The sequence below is a fragment of the Colobus angolensis genome, unplaced genomic scaffold, assembly GCF_000951035.1.
Source record: "Colobus angolensis palliatus isolate OR3802 unplaced genomic scaffold, Cang.pa_1.0 Scaffold206, whole genome shotgun sequence".
NCBI lineage: Eukaryota > Metazoa > Chordata > Mammalia > Primates > Cercopithecidae > Colobus > Colobus angolensis.
Window position 1 is genome coordinate 4286038 of NW_012115222.1, and position 21738 is coordinate 4307775.

Here is a 21738-nt window from a genome sequence, read left to right on the forward strand (position 1 = left end):
AGAAATGGATAAATTCCTGGACACATACACCCTCCCAAGAATAAACCAGGAAGAAGTTGAATCCCTGAATAGACCAATAACAAGTTCTGAAATTGAGGGAGTAATCAGTAGCCTACCAACCAGAAAAAGCCCAGGACCAGACGGATTCACAGCCAAATTCTACCAGAGGTACAAAGAGGAGCTGGTACCATTCTTCCTGAAACTATTCCAAAAAATAGAAAAACAGGGACTCCTCTCCAATTCATTTTATGAGGCCAGCATCATCCTGATATTAAGACCTGGCAGAAACACAACAAAAAAAGAAAATTTCAGGCCAATATCCCTGATGAACATTGATGCAAAAATCCTTAAGAAATACCGGCAAACCGAATCCAGCAGCACATCAAAAGGCTTATCCACCACAAACAAGTCGGCTTCATCCCTGGGATGCAAGGCTGGTTCAGCACACACAAATCAATAAATGCAATCCATTACACAAACAGAACCAATGACAAAAACCACATGATTATCTCAATAGATGCAGAAAAGGCCTTCAACAAAATTCAACACCCCTTCATGCCAAAAACACTCAATAAACTAGGTATTGATGAAACGTATCTCAAAATAATGAGCTATTTATGACAAATGCAATGCCAATATCATACTGCATGGGCAAAAGCTGAAAGCATTCCCTTTGAAAACCAGCACAAGACAAGGATGTCCTCTCTCGCCACTCCCATTCAACATAGTATTGGACGTTCTGGTCAGGGCAATCAGGCAAGGCCAAGAAATAAAGTATTCAAATAGAAAGAGAGGAAGTAAAAGTGTCTCTGTTTGCAGATGACATGATTGCATATTTAAGAAATCCCATCTTCTCAGTCCAAAAACTGCTTAAGCTGATAAGCAACTTCAGCAAAGTCTCAGGATAGAAAATCAATGTGCAAAAATCACAAGCATTCCTATACACCAATAACAGACAAACAGAGAGCCAAATCACGAGTGAACTCCCATTCATAATTGCTACAAAGAGTATAAATACCTAGATATCCAATTTACAAGGGATGTGAAGGACCTCTTCAAGGAGAACTACAAACCATTGCTCAAGGAAATAAGAGAGAACACAAACAAATGGAAAAAAATTCTATGCTCATGAGTAGGAAGAATCAATATCATGAAAATGGCCACACTGTCCAAAGTAATTTATAGATTCAGTGCTCTTTCCATTAAGCTACCATTGACTTCTTCACAGAATTAGAAAAAAAAAAAAAAAAAACTACTTTAAATTTCACATGGAAGCAAAAAAGAGCCTGTTCTAAGCAAAAAGAACAAAGCTGGAGGCATCATGCTACCTGACTTCAAACTATACTCAAAGGCTACAGTAACCAAAACAGTATGGTACTGGTACCAAAACAGATATATAAACCAATGGAATGGAACGGAGGCCTCATAAATAATGTCACAAGGCTACAACCATCTGATCTTTGACAAACCTGACAAAAATAAGCAATGGGGAAAGGATTCCCTATTTAATAAACGGTGTTGGGAAAATTGGCTAGCCATATGCAGAAAACTGAAACTGGACCCCTTCCTTACACCTTATTCAAAAACTAACTAAAGATGGATTAAAGACTTAAACATAAGACCTAATACCATAAAAACTCTAGAAGAAAACTAGGCAATACCATTCAGGACATAGGCATGGGCAAAGACTTCATGACTAAAACACCCAAAGCAATGGCAACAAAAGCCAAAATTGACAAATAGGATCTAATTAAACTAAAGAGCTTCTGAACAGTAAAAGAAACTATCATCAGTGTGAACAGGCAACCTACAGAATGGGAGAGAAATTTTGCAGTCTATCCATCTGACAAAGGACTAATATCCAGAATCTACAAAGAACTTTAACAAATTTACAAGAATAAAACAAACAATCCCATCAAAAAGTGGGCAAATGATATGAACAGACACTTCTCAAAAGAAGACATTTATGTGGCCAAAAAACATATGAAAAAAAGCTCATCATCACTGGTCATTAGAGAAATGCAAATCAAAAACACAATGAGATACCATCTCATACCAGTTAGAATAGCAATCATTAAAAAGTCAGGAAACAACAGCTGCTGGAGAGGATGTTCAGAAATAGGAACACTTTTACACTGTTGGTGGGAGTGTAAATCAGTTCAACCATTGTAGAAGACAGTGTGGTGATTCTTCAAGGATCTAGAACCAGAAATACCATTTGATTGAGCAATCCCCTTACTTGGTATATATTCAAAGGATTATAAATCATTCTACTCTAAAGACACATGCACACATATCTTTACTGTAATACTATTCACAATAGCACAGGCTTGGAACCAACCCAACTGCCCATTAATTATAGACTGGATAAAGAAAATGTGGCACATACACACCATGGAATACTATGCAGCCATAAAAAATGATGAGTTCATGTCCTTTGCAGGGACATGGATGAAGCTGTAAATCATCATCCTTAGCAAACTAACAAAGGAACGGAAAACCAAACACTGCATATTCTCATTCATAAGTGGGAATTGAACAACGAGAACACATGGACACAGGAAGAGGAACATTACATACTAGGGCCTGTTGCGGTGTGGGGGCAAAGGGAGGGATAGCATTAGGAGAAATACCTAACATAGATGACAGGTCAACGGGTGCAGCAAACCACCATGGCACATGTATATCTATGTAACAAACCTGCATATTCTGCACATGTATCCCAGAACTTAAAGTATAATTTTTAAAAAAGAAAAAGAACAATTTGTTTTAAAATATCTCCTTTGCATTTAAGTATTCTTTTTGTCACTCTTTTATCTTCTGTTTCCAAAATAACTTAAAAACATTCTGCCAAGGGAAAATAATTTTTTTTTTTTTTTTTGAGACAGAGTCTGGCTCTGTCGCCCAGGCTGGAGCGCAGTGGCCGGATCTCAGCTCACTGCAAGCCCCGCCTCCTGGGTTTACGCCATTCTCCTGCCTCAGCCTCCCAAGTAGCTGGGACTACAGGTGCCCGCCACCTCGCCCGGCTCGTTTTTTTGTATTTTTTTTTAGTAGAGACGGGGTTTCACCGTGTTAGCCAGGATGGTCTCGATCTCCTGACCTCGTGATCCGCCCGTCTCGGCCTCCCAAAGTGCTGGGATTACAGGCTTGAGCCACCGTGCCCGGCCAGGAAAATAATTTTTAAAATAAATAACAATAATTGAGTCTAGGAATATGTCTTCAGTTATTGCAACCAAGCACTACATTTTATTACGTGAAGGTCTAGGAATCTATCTAATATTCTGTTTATATCAAAGAGTTTATATATCTTTCTCATTGATCTTGTATTTCTACATCTTTCTTACGAAGCATGCAACTTGTATAGGAACATATAGACCATAATACAAAAAAATAGTATTTTGTATCTTTGTCAAGGGAAATGAATTGTTCTCATTAATTACTTCCAGAACATAGCAATCTGACTGAGAATAGAAGATGGCCATGAACATAACTGGAAATGAAGCACATAAGGTCAGAGTTCAAAATTATCATAGTACAGTAGAAAAAACAACAGTCTACAAGTTAGGAGAATTTAGGAAGTTTCTTTTAGGAGAATTTTGGGACAATTAAGCATAGGACAAACCATTTTACATCTCAACTTTCCCAGGTCTCATATTCTGAAACTGCATGATACTATGTAACTCCAAGGTATTGGACTTAGTCCAAACTTAAGGTTTTACAGTAGGTGTCACCATAAGGAAACTGTATAAACTTTTGAAGGTATTCTGTCATGTAGTAATAAATATAGCTTAAGAAAGTGCTATAATCACTAATTTGCATGGAATTAACAGTTAAAATACATATTTGTTAATATAGGGTGAAAAAAGCACATTATAATAATATCAATTGTACTTGAGGTTCAAGGTTATTTTGTGAAAATAATAAAGAATTAAATAGAATAAAAAGTTATTACATATAATAAAAGCTAACGGGGAAAGAGATCTTACAATTGATAATAAAGAAATGGAACCTATTTTAGAAAGCACAGGTTGGCAACCTATGGCCAAAATACCAAATCAAGGCACTTCCTGTTTTTGAAACAAAGTTTTATGTGAACATAAATACCTTCATTATATATTGTCTATGGCTGATTTTACCCTATAGAGATAGAACTGAATAGTTGCCACAGAGAATATATGGACCACAATGCTTAAAATATTTATTATCTAGCCCTTTATTGAAAAAGTTTGTCAACATCTGGTAGAGAAATTTCAAGATGAAAATGCTAACTAATTCCATATTAAAAATACAACCCAAATTAACTAAACTTTAGTTTGGAAAGAGTCTTTGGACTTCACAAAAGCTAAGTAAATAAGGCCCTTGTGATTTAAAAGATATAAGCATCTTAATATATATAGTTTTAAAGATTACAAATTTGAATCCCTAATAATTGGTAAAAAAAATTTTATACAATTCACCATATTCCACATTTAGAAAAAATGTTTATATCTCACTTGATTTTTATCATTAGAAGTCAGAATGTTTTACATCATTAACAGTATTCATAATTGAATACACACGCACACACTTGGTGCACTTCTGAAATGTTTCATAACCATTGATTAAAATTAAAATATATTCTTTGAATTACAGTCTTCATTGGCATTTGTTCTCCCATAGAAAACCCATCCACTCAGACAGAGTCCTAGTATTTTCAGTGACTAGTCTGGTATACAGAATGTGCCCTACAAGTTAAACAAACAAATTTCTTCTGGAAAAAAAAATATGTAAACTCTGTCTTTTGTTACCTATTGGATTATAAAAGGAAGATTTTGGTTGCTGTTCATTTTTCTGTAGACATTTGCAGGGAAATGAAAATAGGCCATGTAAATTATATTAATCACAAGCACACAATTTCCAGAGATTGCCTTTCACTTGAAGATAATGAAACAGCCATGGCTGGTTAGCTTCTGATTTACTTTAAGTTTCTATATCTGATATTTCCACTTAAACAGATTTGTAAGTCTCTTCCTTAAATATTGAATTTATCCAGAAACAGTCTTTCTCTCCATGGCTTTAAATGAATATTGATTTTTCTTTTAGCTTTAAAAGCCATCGAGTCTTAAAATGTATCAGTAATTATTATAAACATTAAATAGTGCAAGTAAAACGATCCCCTTTAATTAATCTAGTTGAGCAGCTAATGATCACATTTTTTACATAAAAATGTATTTCTTTCTGTGTTGGTCCAGTGGCATTTCATCAGGAAGAAGTACGATAAAAAGAGTGCAGCTATCTCCATCCATACAGAGCTGATTATAATGTAGAAGTCTTGTAACTGGTCATTTCATTTCAGAAGCTTATTGATATGGCTCAGCTGTGTCCTCGCCCAAATGTCATTTTGAATTGTGTCTCTCGTAATTCCCATGTATCATGGGTGGGACCCGGAGGGAGATAACTGAATCATGGGGTGAGTCTTTCCCATGCTGTTCTCATGATAGTGAATAAGTCTCACAAGATCTGACGGTTTTATAGAGCGGAGGCCCCTTGCACAAGCTCTCTGTGCATGCCTCTATGTAAGATGTGGCTTTGCTCCTCCTTCACCTTCTACCACGATTGTGAGGCCCCCCAAAATGTAGAACTGTAAGTCAATTAAACCTCTTTCCTTTATAAATTACTCAGTCTCTGGTATGTCTTTATTAGCAGCATGAGAACAGGTTAATACAGTAAATTGGTACAAGTAGAGTGGGGTGCTACTGTAAAGATACCCAACAATGTGGAAGTGACTTTGGAACTGGGTAACAGGCAGAAGCTGGAGCACATTGGAGTGCTCAGAAGAAGACAGGAAGATGTGGGAAAGTTTGGCACTTCCTTGAGACTTGTTGAATGTCTTTGACCAAAATGCTGTTGGTGATATAGACAATAAAATCCAAGCTGAGGCAGTCTCAGATGGAGATGAGGAACTTTTTGGGAACAGGAGTAAAGGTTACTCTTGCTATGCAAAGAGACTGTCGGCATTTCACCCCCACCCTAGAGATCTGTGGAACTTTGAACTTGAGAGAGATGATTTAGGGTATCTTGTGGAAGAAATTTCTAAGGGGCAAAGCAATCAAGAGGTGACAGGCATAAAAGTTAGGAAAATTTGCAGCCTGATGATGTAACAGAAAAGAAAAACCCATTTTCTGGGGAGAAATTCAAGCCAGCTGCAGAAATTTGCATAAGGAAGCAGGAGATGAATGATAATCACAAAGACAATGAGGAAAATGTCTCCAGGCCATGTCAGAGACCTTCACAGCAGCCCCTTCCATCACAGGCCTAGAGGCCTAGGAGGGGAAAATGCTTTCATGGATGGGCACTAGAGCCCCCCTGCTCTATGCAGCCTTGGGACATGGTGCCCTGCATTCCAACTGCTTCAGTTCCAGCTCAGCTAAAAGGAGCCAATGTACAGCTCAGGCCATTACTTCAGATGGTGCAAGCCCCAAGCCTTGCCAGTTTACATGTAGTTTTGGGCCTGTGGGTACACAGAAGTCAAGAATTGAGGTTTGGGAACCTCTGCCTAGATTTCAGAGGATGTATGGAAATGCTTGGATGTCCAGGCAGAACATTGCTGCAGGGGTAGGGCCCTCATGGAGAACTTCTGCTAGGGGAATGTGGAAGGGAAATGTGGAGTTGGAACCCCCACACAGAGTCCCCACTTGGGCACTGCCTCATGAAGCCATGAGAAAGGGACCACCATCCTCCAGACCCCAGAATGGTAGATCCACTGAGAGCTTCCATCGCATGCCTGGAAAAGCCACAAACACTTAATGTCAGTCCATGAAAGCAGCCAGGAGGGGAGCCGTATCCTGCAAAGCCACAGGGGTGGAGCTGCCCAAGGCCATTGGAGCCCACTTCCCTGCATCAGTGTGACCTGGATGTGAGACATGGAGTCAAATGAGGTCACTTTTCGAGCTTTAACGTGTAATGATTCCCCTACTGGGTTTCAGACTCAAATAGGGCCTGTAGTCTCTTTGTTTTGTCCAATTTCTCCCATTTGGAATGTATTTACCCAATGCATGTATCCCCATTGTATCTGGGAAGTAACTAACTTACTTGTGATTTTACTGGCTCATAAGCAGAAGGGGTTTGTCTTGTCTTTTTTTTTTTTATATTTTTATTTTTTTATTATTGTACTTTAAGTTCTAGGGTACATTTGCATAACGTGCAGGTTTGTTACATATGTATACTTGTGCCATGTTGGTGTGCTGCACCCATCAACTCGTCAGCACCCATCAATTCATCATTTATATCAGGTATAACTCCCCAATGCAATCCCTCCCCCCTCCCCCCTCCCCATGATAGGCCCCAGTGTGTGATGTTCCCCTTCCTGAGTCCAAGTGATCTCATTGTTCAGTTCCCACCTATGAGTGAGAACATGTGGTGTTTGGTTTTCTGTTCTTGTGATAGTTTGCTAAGAATGATGGTTTCCAGCTGCATCCATGTCCCTACAAAGGACGCAAACTCATCCTTTTTTATGGCTGCATAGTATTCCATGGTGTATATGTGCCACATTTTCTTAATCCAGTCTGTCACAGATGGACATGTGGGTTGATTCCAAGTCTTTGCTATTGTGAATAGTGCCGCAATAAACATACGTGAATGGGACTTTGGACTGTGGACTTTTGAGTTAATGCTGAAATGAGTTAAGAATTTGGAGGACTGTTGGCAAGGCATGATTCGTTTTGAAATGTAAGAACATGAGATTTGGGAGGGGCCAGGGACAGAATGATATGGTTTGGCTGTGTCCCCACCCAAATCTCATCTTGAATTGTAGCCCCCATAATTCCCATGTGTCATGGGAGGGACCTGGAGAGAGCTAATTGAATAACTGAGGCAGGTCTTTCCCCCTGCTATTCTCATGACAGTGAATAAGTCTCACAAGATTTGATGGTTATATAAAGGAGAGTTCCCCTGCACACACTGTCTTTGCCTGTCACCATTTCAGATGTGACTTTGTTCCTCCTTCACCTTCTTCCATGATTGTAAGGCCTCCCCAGATGTGGAACTGTGAGTCAATCAAACCTCATTTCTTCCTAAATTACTCAGTCTCACGAATGTCTTTATTAGCAGAATGAGAACGGACTAATACACTGATAGAAGAAAGGAAGAAGGAAGACAGTGGCTTGGCTCCTTAAAAATGATTTACAAATCAAGAGGCAAAAAATCAGGTTATTTGTCTTCTTACCCAAATGTTTTAACACTTGAAAATTTTAAGGAAAAATTAGACAATCCCTGAGGAATATGTCATAATTATTGGCATTTTAAGTGAAATAAAATATATTGTTAATTTTACCTTTTCATATACTCTGCTATTGTTATTTTAAAATATTTACCCCTCTTTTTTCCTGAGAATCAGATTTTCTTGCCTTTTATTTTGCCATGGAAATTGGTTTAAGCCTATAAAGTATGAGCTGTAAAGGGCGTTTATTCCAAAATCTACATGAGATTCCAACTGACCGGTGCAACTTATCAGCCTCTCTGGTAAGACCACGGAGAAATTTAAAGAGACAGCTCCTATAAGTTCTCAGCTAGACAAAAGAGTTTCTAACAAGTCGAATGGAACTGTCTCATTGCTTTTTGATTTTTAAGCCCAAAGTAGAAATGAACCTGGATTGAAGGTATGCATCGGTGTGGCTTTTGTGTGACAGAGTGGTTTATAATCTAATCTGCAAGAATTCCATGCAACTTTTAAAGGATTTGTGTCATCTTGTACTGAAAGGATAGCAATTGTGCAAAACGAAAAGAGGACTCCTTCCCTAAGCAGTCTGAGGGAACTACTAAAATGCAAATATTTGCCATTTTTCATAGAAGAGCAGTGACTCACAGGATGGGACCAACATTACAGGAGGCAGGGCCAAAAGCCCTGGAGAACAATTCTCAGGGAGCCAAAATGAGTTCTAATCAACAACATTTTATGCTCTCAGAGCATGGGGAATTGGTCAGCATAATAGATGCAGGCATTTAGTAAATTCAGTATGCAATTATAATTCAAAAAAAGTAAACACTTATTAAGTTAGAAGTAAATGAGAACCTCCAAGGCCTAACAAAAAATTTCCATAAACATCTAGAGCAAACATCTTAAATATGGTAAGATTGAAAACAGTTCCTTAAAAATAAGGAACAACTCAATGATATACACTACCACCGTATCTATTCTATTTTATTGGCAGTCGTAAGTAGTATAAGAGGAAACAAAAAAGGTATTAAGGGTATAAGATGGTAAAGCAAAATTATTAGAGATAATTTTTATCATTTACTTAGAAAATGCGAAAGAATCCATAAATCTTACAAAAGAACAGCATATAAAGTCAATAACATTTATATACACCATAAGCAAATACCTGGAAAACAAAAATAAAGAGAAGAAGAAATTTTCAATAATTTAAATACAGCACTATTTACAAGAATACAAGAATAAATATATCATAAGATATGTAAAATCTCTACAGGTAAATTATAAAACTTTTAGAGCTATTAAAAATAATGATAAAATTCAGTAAACCATATTTATAAAGAGACAAACCTTATATTATAGAAAAAATCAACTTTCCCTAAGTAGAACTCCAGATTTAATAAAATTTCAATAGAAATTTCTGGGTTTTTTTTAATGCAACTTGTTCAGATTGTTATAAAATTTATATAAAAAACCAAAAAGAGCTAATAAATACCCTGGACTCATCTGAATTAGTGAAGGATGGGTAATTTGTCCTACTAAATACTTTAAATCTGTAATAATCTAAATAGTATGTTACAGCATTAGGGATAGAAAATATAGCTTATTCGATAAATAAAGGTGCTAACAAGCACCCAAACATTAATGGAACATTGTTATATGACAGAGATAGCATGCCAGATGGCTGGGTGAAGTTGAAATTATTTAATAAATAGAGGAGTTGAAATTATTAAATCGAGATTAAGAAACATGGTCAGCTAAGTGAATAAAGACAAAATTAAATCTCTGCCTCATAGAATATAAAAATAGATTCCAAGAGCATTAAGGACTTAAGCTTCTTAGTAGAAAATATAAGTAAATACCTTTTAGACTTTAGAATAAGAAAGGTTTCTTAAATAAGTACAAAATGCATTGACTGTACAAGAAAAAAATGATACATTTAGATTAAAACTAACAACATTGGTTAATCAAAATAATAGATCAAATTGGGAGGCAATATCTGTATTACAGCCAAGTGCCAAAGCATTGGTATGGATAATAAAGTGCTTCTATAGGTCAATAAGAACAGCAAAGTAAAAATTAAAGAGAAAATTGTTGAAAGTTATAACTGGCACCAGGCGCGGTGGCTCACGCCTGTAATCTCAGCACTTTGGGAGGCCAAGGCGGGCGGATCACGAGGTGCCAGCAGTGGTGGCGGGCGCCTGTAGTCCCAGCTACTCGGAAGGCTGAGGCAGGAGAATCACTTGAACCAGGGGCGCAGAGGTAGCAGTGAGCCGAGACCGCGCCATTGCACTCCAGCCTGGGTGACAGAGCGAGACGCCGTCTCAAGAAAAAAAAAAAGTTATAAATGGTAATTTAAAAAATAAAATCCACGAATGGCAATAATCATACAATGAAATATTTAAAATTATTAATGGTTGCAAAATAAAAATCAAAATTGCTGAGATACCACTTACATTCGTTTGATTAAAAATAAAAAGAAGGCACCAATATTGATTATTGTCACCATCAAACGTGTGAGTTTTGTGATTATATTTTGTTTCCTAATGATATGTATTGTATTCTTAAATTCCAAATGCTTTACCTTTTATTTCTGTAAGTTCAGCTTGATGTATTATGGAGTTTATAAGTTAAATAAATATTTGGCTGTTAAAAAAAAAAAAAAAAAAAAGAAGGCACCTGTAATCCTAGCACTTTGGGAGACCGAGGAGAGCAGATCAACTGAGGTAGGGAGGTGGAGACCACCCTGACCAACATGGAGAAACCCCGTCTCTACTAAAAATACAAAATTAGCCAGGTGTGGTGGCACATGCCTGTAATCCCAGCTACTCGGGAGGCTGAGGCTTCAGCTCAGGGAGGTGAAGGCTGCAGTGAGCAGTGATTGAACCACTGCACCCCGGTTTGGGCAACAGAGAGAGACCCCATCTCAAAAAATAAAAATAAGGAATTAGACAATAATAAGTATTGAAATGGACGTGTAACCAGAGGATCTCTTACATATTGCTGAGGGAAGTGCAAATTGGTGCATTCACTTAGAAAATCAGTTTGGCATTTTTTCCTAAACCGGAACATTCTATGCCTTATGGTACAGAAATTTCGTTCCTAAATATAAAATCAATGTACTGCAATACGGTTTAAAATAAAGTAAAAATATACTTCTTCAGAGAGTATCTAAATGCTATAAGAAATTACAAAGGAATGACAAACAGGATCAGAAAAAAAGATTATTTAGACTGAGGTAGGTAGGGAAACGAAATGTAGAATAAATTTTAAAATTATTTTTAAAAAGAGAGAAATACTTTACATTGCCTAACATTTCATCCTCTGAAAGCATGCCTTAGAGAGAACAAATCATTGGAGGTTTAAAAAAAAAAGGGGGGGGGGCGGATCCTCTCATGGATATTTGTTCCCAAGAACCTCCCGTGATATGAGAATCCAGCCAAACTGAATGTAATTCTACTGTATAAAAATTAGCAAGTAGCTTCTTATGCTGTGACACCTTAACTCAAAACAAGCACCTTTTCTGAAACCCATCTGCAGAGCCAGCCTCTAGACACCCCCCGCCCCACGCCCCCGGTTCCCCGCCGGTGGTCCGTGGTTTGTAAGGAGCCAGGATGCACAGCAGGAGAGCGACCGGCCAGCATTACCGCCTGAGCTCCACCTCCTGTCAGACCAGCAGCGGCATTAGATTCTCAAAAGAGCATGAACCCTATTGTGAACTGTGCATGCAAAGGATCTAAGTTGTGCACTCCCTGTGAGAATCTAATGCTTGATAATCTGAGGTGGAACAGTTTCATCACAAAACCACCCCCACAACCCTGTCGGTGGAAAAATGGTCTTCCGTGAAACCGGTCCCTAGTGCCAAAAAGGTTGGGGACCACTGCCCTAGAGGAAGCAGTAAACGTATTGAGTGATGGCATCTCATCCAACAGGACACTTTCCTAAGATCTATTTGGTGGTAATTTTACTACTTAAAGTTTTCTTATTATTAAATTATTAACAAATATGCTCACATTATATTCTAACTTTGTGTAAATTAACAATTTTGCATTAAACCTTTCCAGTTTTCGTTACCAAAAAGTATTACATTAACTTGAAGCGAATGATAATTTTATGTATAAGATTTCTGTAAGTGATTTTTACATATCTGAGTTTTTTACATATGAGTACTATACATATGAGTGTAGGCACTCAAGACATTCTTGTTGAGAAAAGGAGTAAATGAATGAGAAGGTAAATTTACATAATGATTAAGATTATAAGAAGCCAAGACCTGCGTTGGGGTTCTCCTTCGTCTTTTACTAGCTATGTGAATATGTAAATTTTAGTCTTTTTTGTTTGCTGAGTAAAAAAGTGGTTTATAATAGCAATCACCACCGAGGGCTGTCATGATGATGAAATGACGACATGTATGTAAAGTGCTTAACGGTGTGCCTGGCACGTGTAAAATGCTCGATAAATTTAAGTTATTACTTTCATCATCATCTATCTATCTATCTATCTATCTATCTATCTATCTATCTATCTATCTATCTATCTATGTATCTATCTATAGAGAGAGAATGCTCGCTTAATCAGACTTTCTCACTATTTGATGATACCTAATTAAGAGAATTTACTGTAATATCTAAAACTCAGTAAATTTATTGCATTCTTGAAGCCATAAAGACTGAAATGTTACATTAAAACTTTATTATACTCTGAAAGATTTCATCATAGCAATGATCTTTATGTTCCAGAAAAGGTCATATAAACCACACCTTTGATTTTTCTTTTCTAAGCAGGGAATGTTGAATGTAGAATAAATGTGCAGTTATCCCTTCCTTTCTTCACAAAAAATTAGCCAACTCTTCAAATGACTTGAACAGTGCTAGGCCTTTCCAAAACCCTCTCCTTATTGCAAAATTGTTTCAGGCACTTTCTAAAAGCTCCTGACTAGCCTTAGAAGAAGGAAACATACATACAGCACCCTGAATAACAGTGCCAGTTATTGTAACTTGGAAATTTTTTTTTCTCCAGGTTCAGTAATCAGCAAGAACCAATGTGAAATGTTTGATAGAAAGGGCAGTTCTAGAGTGGCATGATGGCTCCATTCTTTGGTTTACTAGACAAATGACATGCATGGTGGCTAATGAAGCCATGAGCATCCCTAGCCCTTGCCTCAATGCCTTCCTCTAGACAACCTGCCAAATGGGGCCACTGTTAAACACTGAAGGTCATAATGCTGTCTACTAAACAATTCTGATTTTTAATATCCTGTACTTTATTTGAAATTTCCCAGGAAAAATATAAACTCAAGCCAGCATAATTTAACCAAGTGATAAGAGTGACAGGAGATAAAATCAGAGGAATGGTCAAGAGCATCATCAGGTAGGGCAGCCTGATAAAAAGATTAAATGATTTTTTTATCTATAGATGTTTTTGAAAAATGAGATAAAATATATACATTATATACAGTGAAATACACAGATGTTAGGCATCCTGTTTGATGGCCTTAACAGACATCTACACCCATGTACTAATGATCCCAATGAAGATACAGAACATTTTCTTCACTCCAAAATGTTACCTCATGCTCTTGTTCAAGAATACCCATGCCTATAGAAATAATTGCTTTGACTTCTATCACCATTAATTAGTTTTGTCTGTTTTTGAGCTTGGTACAAATGGAAGCATACATTGTTAACAGGTTGTACTATTGTGTATCTTGCTTCTTTCTCTCAACCTACTGCTTTGAAGATTTATTCCTATTGTTGTATGCATCAGTACTTTGCTCCCTAGTATTACTTAGTATTATTTCATTGTATGAAGGCACCATGAATTGTTTACCATATCTCCTGTTGAAGGACATTTGGATTGTTTCCAGTTTAATGTTGATATGAACAATACTGCCAGAAATATTATTGTAAAAGTGTCTGTGAGGACATATGTTTTTATTTCCCTTGGATAAATATTAAAAAGTGAAATTTCTAGGTATCAGGGTAGATGTAGAATTACATTTAATCCCAGCTACTTGGGAGGCTGAGGCAGAGAATTGCTTGAACCCAGGAGGCAGAGGTTGCAGTGAGCCAAGATAGCGCTACTGCACTCCAGCCTGGGCAACAGAGTGAGACTCTGTCTCAAAAAAAAAAAAAAAAATGAATTTTTCAAAGTGGTTGTTCCATTTTATACTCCCACCAAAAATATATGAGAGTTTCTTACTAACATTTTATTTTGTCTTACTGATAATTTTATTTTGTCCATCTTTTTAATTTTAGTCATTCTAGTGGATTTGAAGTAGTATTTCATTGTGCTTTTTAATTTTCATTCCCTGAAATTAATAATTGTATTTGAGTACACTTATTAAACATATAAAATAACTTTTCAAGATTTTTGTCCATTTTTATTGGGCTATTTGTTGTTTATCATTAACATGTAGTTCTTTGGATATTCTAGATGCATGTTCTTTGTTTTATAATGTACTGTCTTTTGTAAGCAGCTTTACTGAAGTATAATTGGCAAACAATAAACTGTACATATTTGCTATATAGAAGTTGATACGTTTGAAGCATGTATGTGCTCATGAAACCTTAATGACAAGATAATGAATACATCCTTCAACAAAATATGTCCCTCATGAACTTCACTAAATTCCCAGGCAATCACTACTGATTTGCTTTCAGTCATACCAGATTAGTTTGATTTTTAACAACTTTATGTACATGGAATCATACAGTATATAATATTTTGTGTCTGGATTCTATTATCAAATATAATTAGATATTCACATATAATATGGTATATATCATTTGTTCATTTATTTTTATTGGTGAGTAGAATTTCATTACATTAATATACCATGAAGTGTTTATCTATTCATATGTTGATGAACATTAGGTTATTCTTAATTTTCTGCTATTACAAATAAAGCCCATTCTCCTGCCTCAGCCTCCCGACTAGCTGTGACTACAGGTGCCCACCACCACGCCCAGCTAATTTTTTGTTTCCTTAACTTTTATTTTAAGTTCAGGTTTGTTATATGGGTGAACTCATGTCACGAGGGGTTTGTTGTACAGATATTTCATCAACCAGGTGTTACACCTAGTACCCATTGGTTATTTTTCCTGATCCTCTCCCTCCTCCTGCCATCCATCCTCAGGTAGGCCTCAATTACTGTTGTTTCTTTCTATGTGCTCATGAGTTATCATTATTTAGCTTCCCCTTACACGTGAGAACATGCAGTATTTGGTTTTCTGTTCCTGCATTAGTTTGCTAAAGATGATGGCCCTTTGCTAAAGATGATGCTCCTGCAAAGGACATGATCTCTTTCCTTTTTCTGGCTGCAGAGTATTCCACGGTTACATATCACATTGTCTTTATCCAGTCTACCACTGATGGGTATTTGGGTTGATTCCATGTCTGTGCTATTGTGAATAGTGCTGCAAAGAACATACACATGGATGTCTCTTTACAATAGAACAACGTATATTCCTTTGGGTATATATCCACTAATGGGATAGCTGTTTTTAGCTCTTTGAGGAATCGCTATACTACTCTCCACATGGTTAAACTAATTTAAACTCTCATCAACAGTGTATAAATGTTCCTTTTTCTCCACAAACTCATCAGCATCTGTTCTTTTTTTGACTTTTTAGTAATAGACATTTTGAATGGTGTGAGATGGTATCCCATTGTGGTTTTGATTTGCATTTCTCTAATGATCAGTAATACTGAGCTTTTTTTCATATGCCTGTTGGATGCATGTATGTCCTCTTCTGAAAATTGTTTGTTCATATCCTTTGTCCACTTTTCAAAGTGGTTGTTTCTGGTAAATTTGTTTAAGTTCCTTCTAGATGCTGGATGTTAGACCTTTGTCAGATGCATAGTTTGCATACATTTTCTCCCATCCTGTAGACTGTCTGTTTACTCTGTTGATAGTTTATTTAGCTATGCAGAAGCCCTGTAGTTTAATTAGCTCACATTTGTCCATTTTTGTCTTTGTTGCAATTGCTTTTGGCATTTTCATCACAAAATTGGCTGTTCTTATGTCCAGAATGGTACTGCCTAGGTTGGTTTCCAGGGTTTTTATAGTTTTAGGTTCTACATTTAAGTCTTTAATCCATTTTAAGTTAATTGTTTATATGGTGTAAGAAAGGAGTCCAGTTTCAATCTTCTGGATATGGCTAGCCAGTTATCCCAGCACCATTTATTCAAGAGGGAATCCTTTCCCCATTGCTTGTTTTTGTTAGTTTTGTCAAATATCAGATGGTTGTTGGTATGCAGCCCCATTTCTGGGCTCTCTATTCTGTTCCATTGGACTATGTGTCTGTTTTTGTATGAGTAACATACTGTTTTGGTTATTGTAGCCTTAAATTAAAGATTGAAGTTGGGTAGCATGATGCCTCCAGCTTTGCTCTTTTTGCTTAGGATTGTCTTGGCTATTCAGGCTCTTTTTTGGTTCTATATGAATTTAAATTTTTTTTTTTTTTCTGTGAAGAATCTCAATGGTAGTTTAATAGGAATAGCACTGAATCTACAAGTTGTTTTGGGTAGTATGGTTATTTTAACAATATTCATTCTTTCTATCTATGAGCAGGGGATATTCTTCCATTTATTTGTGTCATCTCTAATTTCTTTGAGCAGTGGCTTATAGTTTCCTTTTAGAGATCTTTCTCTTCCCTAGTTAGCTGTATTCCTAGGTATTTTATCCTTTTTGTGGCAATTGCAAATGGGAGTTTGTTCCCGATTTGGCTCTTGGTTTGACTGTTGTTGGTATATAGGAATGCTAATGATTTTTGTGCATCGATTTTGTATCCTGAGATTTGTTGAAGTTGTTTATCAGCTGAAGGAGCATTTAGGTTGAGACAATGGGGTTTTCTAGATACAGGATCATGTCACTGGCAAATAAGGATGGTTTGAACTCCTCTCTTCCTGTTTGGATGCTCTATTTTTCTTTCTCTTGCCTGACTGCCCTGGCCAGGACTTCCAATAATATGTTGAATAGGAGTGGTGAGAGAGGGCATCTTTGTCTTGTGCCAGTTTTCAAGGGGAATGCTTCTAGCTTTTACTCATTCAGTATAACGTTGGCTGTGGGTTTGTCGTACATGATTTTTATATTTTGAGATATATTTCTTCAATACCTAGTTTATTGAGAGTTTTTAACATGAAGGATGTTGAATTTTATGAAAAGTTTTTTCTGCATCTATTGAGGTAATCATGTGGTTTTTGTCTTTAGTTCCGTTTATGTGAAGAATCGCATTTATTGATTTGCATATGTTGAACCAACTTTGCATTCCAGGGATGAAACCTACTTGATCGTGGTGGGTAAGCATTTTGATGTGCTGCTGGATTCAGTTTGCCAGTATTTTGTTGAGGATTTTTGCATCGATGTTCACCAAAGATATTGGGATGAAGTTTTCTTCTTTTTTTTTTTTTGTTATATCTCTGCCAGGTTTCAGTAACAGAGTGATGCTGATTTTGTGGATAGAATTAGGGAGGAGTCCCTCTTTTTCAATTTTTTTGGAATAGTTTCAGTAGGAATGGTATCAGTTCTTCTTTGTATATGTGGTAGGATTCAGCTGTGAATCCAGCTGGTTCTGAGCTTTTTTTGGTTGGAAGGCTATTTATTACTGCTTCAACTTCAGAGCCTGTTATTGGTCTGTTCGGGGATTCAGCTTCTTCCTAGTTCAGTCTTGGGAGGAGGTATGTGTCCAAGAATTTATTCATTCCTATTAGATTTTCCAACTTACGTGCATAGAGTTTTTCATATTATCTGATGGTTATTTGTATTTTTGTGGGATCCTTGGTAATATCTCTTTTGTTGTTTCTAATTGTGTTTATTTGGATCTTCTCTCTTTTTTCTTTGTTAGAATAGGTAAGTCATTCTGAAGACATATGCTTTCATTTCTCTTAGGTGAATACCTTGAATGTACAATGACTGGGTCATATATAGTGCTAGATGTATGTCTGATTTTTTTAAGAAACTACCTAACTCTTTTTCAAAGTGCTTTTACCATTTTATATTCTGACCAGTAGTGAAAGAGAGTTCCAGTCCAACATATTCTTGCTAACACTCTGCATAATTATCCTTTTAAATTTGGCCTTTCAAGTGGGTATGTAGTGGTATCTCATTGTGGCCACATACATAATCATACATAAAATAGGAGGAGACAAGAGAGAATGAAGCAGAAAAAAATATTTTTTAAAAAAGTTGGCCAAAAACTTTCTAAATTTGATGAAAAGCATTTATTTCTTCACACAAAAAACTCAATAAACTCCAACTGGGATAAACACAAAGACATCAACACCTAGACATATCATAATCAAACTGATGAAAGACTAAAACAAACAGAACATTTTTAAAGCAATGAATGAAAGACAACTCATCACATGGAGGAAAATGATATAATTAATAGCTGACATCTCATCTAAAGCACAGAGACCATAAGGCATTGAACTGATACGTTCAAAATGCTAAAAATAAAAAAAAAAAAATCTGATTGTCAAGGGTTTTATATCCAGAAAAAAAAATCTTTGAAAGATAATGGCATTCCAGAATAACAAAATTTTCAGAATCCATTGCTAGAAGGGATAGAGGTAGCAGTTTGACTCTTACAATCTGACTTCACAGTGTACATTGGTTCTCACTGAACATTCAATGTCTAATGGTTTTCCCTCAGGGATGAAGTAAACCATCTGACTGTTACTTCTTCAAGTATAGCATTGGAACATAAAAGCCTAATCTTCTCATACTTCTAAAAGATGCTGTGAGCACTTTGTTTTCAAACATGTTTTTTAAGACTGTTCTTCCAAACCCAAACTCAAGCAAATACTTTTAAAACCAGCTGCTTTACATTAGGCTGAAGATCCACTGGGATCTCTGGAAACTGTCTTATATAACAACCTGTGTTTTTTATTAGACCTCAGTTGGGTCACCTATCATTTGAGATTTACATAAAATTATTTCAAATACTCTATTCCATATTTTTGTGGAAAGTAAAATGTTCTCCTCATGATACCTGTGAATTTCAGGAGGACTAAATTCTTAAAACCTTTTCTTGCACTGATGTCCTGCTGCTTTTGATTTATTGATTTATTTATTTATATCTCACAATGTGTGGCTGTTTTCTTGCTACACAGGCCGTAGAGCATGAGTGTAGGTTTCCCAGGTCTCCACAGACCACCAAGGCACACTATTCATTTGTACATGTCAGGTTTTAATAAAGGTGTGGTATAATAGAAGAGAAATGGTATTTGTGCACTTAAAATATTTTAGCCATAGCCAGCAGGGTTCTGGACTTATGCACAACAGTCTCTGTTCCACATTCAAGTTGTTAATCATCTCCCTTTTATTTTTCTTGTATGTTCAAAGTTCCTCTCCTTTATTCCTAGTGTCTTCTTAATTATGAACAATGAAAGTATCATTTTGGTTTGCTGTCTCCTTTCAAACCATGTGCTTGTGTCTGCTTATTCAGGTATTCTCTCAAAGGCCCATATTCTATAGAAATAAACAATGACATTTCCAAGGAGTCAGAAGCAGCAGCTATTATTTGTGATTTTAAAATAGCAATTATTGATGCCACACTTTAAAATGTGCTGCATTTCACTTTCTGTCCATTCGTCATATGCAATAGACAAATATCTTCATATTTGTCATTATTTTCATGTGATCCCCTAGCTTTCATCAGAGTAAGCATATTTTAGAAAACATGTTTCTGTGGTCAGGTTATGTACCAGGTGCTGGAATATCTAGGTTCACGGCCAGTTAGTATTGCCACTCAAACTGAGTTTCACACTTGTTACCTAGGGATAGTAATGGTTGAAAGAAAGTTTGTTTTGATTCTCAAACGTGAAAACTAATGTGTTTTATTGAATATGTATTTTAAACACTAAAATGCTATATAGGTATTAAGTATTGTTATATTTTCCATTCATTCTTTTATTTTAAAATATTTAATGAGTGCATGTAATGCTGCAGTGACCTTATAAGTACTGGGGATGAATATAAAGAAATGTTCCTACCCTCATGGGCCTTGTATTTCTCACATGTTTAGGAGAAAGTGTTTTAGGTAAAATAGATGGTTATTATGTTTTCTCCTCTTCTGAGCAAAAACATTGACTACTGAACTTCATTCCTTCTATGGGATTTTATCTAGTCAGTAAATCCTATACATTTCAGATAAAAGTTGATATAACATTGAAAAAACACCTTATTTAACATCCCAATAATAAGGACATCCACAGAATGCAGGAGACAACAGCACGTTAACTCCACTAGTCCTAGGAAAGAAAGAATGATGAGGTCAATTGTGTATAGGTTTTTGTCTCTGAGATTTTCCCTTCAAATGTATTCCTTTTAAAGACATTCCATTTATTAATGATCATAGAAAGGGAGATTTCAAAGCAAGGAACTCAGATTGTAAAACTGAGAGATATAAATTGCCTTATAAAGAATCAGAACCAAACCTTTAAGCCAAAAGATACAAAACACAATCTTTATGACTTATATTCCCACCAAATGCCAACACTACATATTTATTACGTTGGGACTTCAAAATTACAGCTTGTGCTAACTTCCCAAATGATCCCAGAAAACCTTTTTTCCAGTTTACAATAAGAAAGGATAGTTTATGAATGAGAAGCCAGAGAATATGATTCTATTCAACCTATGGCACTGATGCTATTATCGCTCTCACAAGTCAGATGACAGTTTCTTCATTAGCAATCACGGAATCAATATTTAAAGCTCTTTAATTCTTAGGCCCATGGAGATAATACTAGCCTTCCTATGATGCTTATGATAGTGGAAATAAGATAAGATACACATAATTCAGTTGCACTGCAAGAACCATTAGCAACTAGGCAAATTGTGACATTTGGACTGTTGTTAAAGATAGAAAAGTAAATTCTTCATGCTTTGGCTTGAGAAAAACTGAATGCAACCAAGGAAATGAAAACAGAGAAAAAAAATAAACATTGCCTATGAAATTAGGAGAAAGCCACACTTCCAAACCATAATCTGTGAAACACTGTTGTCAAAGGGAATTAAAGATAAATAAAGTTGGGGAAGAGCAATCACATGCCTCTGCAGATAAAAATCAATATGCAGAATTCTCCAAGAGGTGAAAGCACAATTTAAATATCTGAGTCAGTGATTTCTTCCTTGTAATAATAATATCTGACTGTGCCAACAAAATATAATTCAGATTGCCCTTTATAACAGGTAGGCAAGTCAGGTCTTAAAAACACACATGTATATACACACACACCCCTCATTGCAATGGTCACACTATTAGTAAAGTCATATGGTGAGTAAATGGGAAATGGCAAGTAGCTCTGCAGCTGAAATTGGTCCACTGAGAAGATGCAAACATTAAAACACTCCACAAAGTGCCTGTGGTATTCAAGGCTTCCCTGGAAGCCAGGCACACTTCCTGCTGGATCATGGAAGACCATTTTCCCAGAGTGGAGTGTTAATGAAATAGACTAACTTCTATTAAACCCAAACTTTCCACCTCATGGAATTGAGTACCAGTTGTTCACAGAAACAATCCACCCACTAACATACC